The sequence below is a fragment of the Neoarius graeffei genome, chromosome 13 (assembly GCF_027579695.1).
Source record: "Neoarius graeffei isolate fNeoGra1 chromosome 13, fNeoGra1.pri, whole genome shotgun sequence".
In the NCBI taxonomy this organism is placed as follows: Eukaryota; Metazoa; Chordata; class Actinopteri; order Siluriformes; family Ariidae; genus Neoarius; species Neoarius graeffei.
Genome location: NC_083581.1, coordinates 22827122 through 22831833, shown reverse-complemented (window position 1 = coordinate 22831833; position 4712 = coordinate 22827122).

Sequence of the window (4712 nt, the reverse complement as noted above, 5' to 3'; positions counted from 1 at the left end):
AACATTATCTGTGAACACAATTCACTGTGCCATCCGTTGTTGCCAGCTAAAACTCTATAGTTCAAAGAGTTCTTCTCTGGGCCAAGGCTCATTTAAAATGGACTGAGGCAAAGCGGAAAACTGTTTTGTGGTCAGACGAATCAAAATTTGAAGTTCTTTATGGAAATCAGGGACGTCGTGTCATTCGGATTAAAGAGGAGAAGGATGACCCAAGTTGTTATCAGCGCTCAGTTCAGAAGCCTGCATCTCTGATGGTATGGGGTTGCATTAGTGCATGTGGCATGGGCAGCTTACACATCTGGAAAGACAGCATAAATGCTGAAAGGTATGTCCAGGTTCTAGAGCAACATATGCTCCCATCCAGACGAAGTCTCTTTCAGGGAAGACCTTGCATTTTCCAACATGACAATGCCAAACCACATACTGCATCAATTAAGTCAAGTCAAGTCAAGTCAAGTTTATTTGTATAGTGCTTTTAACAATAAACATTTTTGCAAAGCAGCTTTACAGAATTTGAATGACTTAAAACATGAGCTAATTTTGTCCCTAATCTATCCTCAATGAGCAAGCCTGTGGTGACGGTGGCAAGGAAAACTCCCTCAGACGACATGAGGAAGAAACCTTGAGAGGAACCAGACTCAAAAGGGAACCCATCCTCATTTGGGCAACAACAGACAGCATGACTATAACATTAACAGTTTTAACATGAAGACAGTTTCGTTGGTGTTATAACTCTTCATTGATGGAAGCTTGAATGCAAAACTGTTCATGACAACTGCAGTCCTAAAATTAGCAAGTCAACTGTAGTCCTCAGCCATAAAAGCATTACTGTAAGAGTCCAGAGCATCCTCCAGGTATAACCCTCAACTGTCCTCATGGGGCCGTCCTTCACAGGAGCGATGCGATAAAACTCCGACCAGACACAGGGCACCAGGATGGATCAAGCAGGTTCAAGGGGCAGAAGAGGCCTGCATCTCAATCCCAGGACCAACATGTAACTCAGAGGGACAGATGGGGGTGGAGAGAAAACACAGGTTGTTAGGCATGCCCTAAAAATGACACAAGTATTAAATCTGTGTGGTAGGCTCGCAGAGACAAGAGTCTTGACATCAGGCATAATACACAACAATGGCATGTTAATATGGTTAAAAAATATAATGACCTGCTCTGGCTGGATGCTTGATTGGGTGATGGGAGTACACTCCTCAGCAATGATGAGATGCAGATGGGACCCTTAGGGCTGGCCAAGACAATTCAGTTACATTTCACTGGGTCTGGGACATGAGACAGAATGTCTGACGGCCGATTCCCTGCAGGCTACAATAGCCAGTCGAGGTCTCCACCCTCTCCACCAAAAGATTTCCTGTTGACTCCATGTAACTCAGAGGGACAGATTTGGGGGGGAGGGGAGGGAAAGAAATCACAGGTTGTTCGGTATGCCCAATGTCACCTGAATAAGTAAGAACAGTATACATATTGCACTGAGTACAAGCATGGACTCCAGCAACTAACTATGACAGCATAACTAAAAGGGGAGAGCCAGAAGGTAACACAGACATGAGGGAGCCCAGGGACATAAAGCAGCCAGCCACTACACCGTCAACAAACTCGAGTGAGCAAGCGAGTGGGGACTGACAGCATCCATACATCTCAGTTTACCAAAACACTCTATGTCTGAGGACCCTCTAGATCTACACCTTTACCTCATAAACACCATTAACAAAAGGCTTGACTAAACAGATATGTTTTCAGCCTAGACTTAAATGCTGAGACTGTGTCTGATTCCTGAACATTACTTGGAAGGCTGTTCCATAACTGTGGAGCTTTGTAAGAAAAGGCTCTGCCCCCTGATGTAGCCTTCACTATACGAGGTACCAGCAGATAGCCTGCACCTTTTGATCTACGGTAAGTAGGCGTGGCGGGTCATAGAGGAGCAGAAGTTCACTCAGGTACTGTGGTGCGAGACCATTTAATGCTTTAAAGGTCAATAGTAGTATTTTATAATCAATACGAAATTTGATTGGGAGCCAATGCAGTGTGGATAAGACAGGCGTGATGTGGTCATATTTTCTAGTTCTAGTAAGGACTCTTGCTGATGCATTTTGAACTAACTGGAGCTTGTTTATGCACTTATTGGAACATCCAGACAGTAAGGCATTACAATAATCCAACCTGGAGGTAACAAAAGCATGGACTAGTTTTTCCGCATCATGTAATGACATTAAATTTCTTATCTTTGCAATATTTACAGCATCATGGCTGCATAGAAGAAGGGTCTGGGTACTGAACTGGCCAGCCTGCAGTCCAGATCTCTCACCCATAGAAAACATTTGGCGCATCATAAAATGGAAGATACGACAAAAAAGACCTAAGACAGTTGAGCAACTAGAATCCTACATTAGACAAGAATGGGTTAACATTCCTATCCCTAAACTTGAGCAACTTGTCTCCTCAGTTCCCAGACGTTTTCAGACTGTTGTAAAGAGAAAAGGGGATGTCTCACAGTGGTAAACATGGCCTCGTCCCAACTTTTTTGAGTTGTATTGTTGTCATGAAATTTAAAATCACCTAATTTTTCTCTTTAAATGATAAATTTTCTTAGTTTAAACATTTGATATGTTATCTGTGTTCTATTTTGAATAAAATATGGAATTTTGAAACTTCCACATCATAGCATTCCGTTTTTATTTACAATTTGTACTTTGTCCCAACTTTTTTGGAATCTGAGTTGTATACATAAATAAAAAAACTCATTTTCTGTACCTACTTTATTCTGGTCAGGTTCATGGTGGATCCAAAGCCTATCCCAGGGAACATGGGTACAAGGCAGGAATATACTCTGGCTGGGAAGCCAATCCATCACACGGCACTACGCACGCACGCATGCACTCACACACTTGCCACTAGAGTACTCAATCCACCTCCTGGCATGTTTGTGGGAGCTTGGAGGAAACCAGAAAACCCAGATGAAACACACTGTGAGCATGCAAAACTCAGCTTGGATTCAAGCACGAACCAGGACAACATTACCTGCTGTACCACCACACTGACCAGAATATACACTCAAAAAAATAACTTGCAAATAACTTGCTTAGTGAACATAATAAAATTAAGTATTTCCACCCAAGTAAAATGTGTTAACTTAGCCAGAAACAATTTTGTTGAGTGACCTAAATGTCAACCGTGACATGTTAGACTTAGGTTCATGTAACAAACACCCATGTTGTTTTTTTTGAGTGTACAGTAATAACACAAATGCAATGGTGTTGTTCCCTTACTGTTGGCACACCTGGAAGATGTACCCCCCCCCCAAAAAAAAAAAAAATATATATATATATATATATATATATATATATATATATATATATATATATATATATATACACCATTTACCTTCCCTGGAAAAGATCTTTAAGAAAGGTGAAAAAAATCACGAATATGAAATGTCATGTAGCCAGACTGCATTTCTTTGTGATCATGGTGTACTGTCTCTCCTGGATGAAAAAAAATCCACTAATTTTGTAAACAGAGTGTAAATCAGTGAGTTTTACTAGTCTGCATTCTTGGCATGTAGTGATTAGGCTAAATTCCAAGCAGCATGTCTCACTGGCGGTGTCCTCCATATGACAGGGCAAACATGTTCCAGTCCATGGCCTTTTGGCCTCCTGGTCTTCTGAATGTTCACTTTCACCCTCCACCACACTGTAATTTGTTTAGATGTTGATTTATGAACTAATTGCCTCTAATTGCTGCTTAGCACCATTATTAATCTGTTCTGCCTGGTTCAGAAGCATATTAGGCTAGATTTGTATAATGAAGTAATTAGTTCAATTATAGACAAAATAGAAAGCAGAGAGAGAGAGACAGCAACAGGGAAAGAGACACAGAAAGAATATTTTTAAACTACAGCATCTGTGGAAATTTGGATGATTTATAGAATTTAGCGCAATTAGTTTGCCGATTCTACACATTAGTACATGTTAATTTGAAAATAAAGAGCTATCTTGAGTATACTCTTATCCTGTCCAGTCTTTTGTGTCTCTTTCTGAGTGCTATTGTGCAGGTTGCATTGTCTGTTATCATTGTCATTGTTATTAGCCCAGTGGATTGCTTCAGGGGTTATGGGCACACTCAGGGGACAACAAGCTAGGCTGGATAATTAGTTTTTCCTCCACACCAGACAGGCACATCGAAAATAGGTAGACGCAACATGCAGAGGTGCTGCATTCTTACACAGCTGTCTTGAAGATTGCCAAGAGCTCCCCAACACAGTGACATTTCCCGTGTATCATATTGATGAAAAGTACTGGCCAGTATTGCAGTGGAATACTATAATTTTATAAATAGTTTTCACTGTATTAGAACAGCAAGCTTCCCAACTGACTTAATCTTGCCAAAAACTATATTTTTAATTTGTAATTGTGTTTTTTTTTTATTATTTAAAATATGTCTTTCTGTGCAAAACACAGATTCCACATAATATAATTTTACAGGTTCACGTTCAGAATAGTGGCAGATAATGTTGATACAGATACAGATTAAAGTATGTTATGAATGTTAAGCCTTCTGTTTCTTGTTGCACTGAGATGCTACAGAAAAATAATAATAAAAAAAACAAAATATAATGGTGAAATCAAACAAAGCACTACATTGTTTTAGATTAATTTGAAGGCAATATTGTCTTACTTATCAGAAAATACGGTACATCCTGT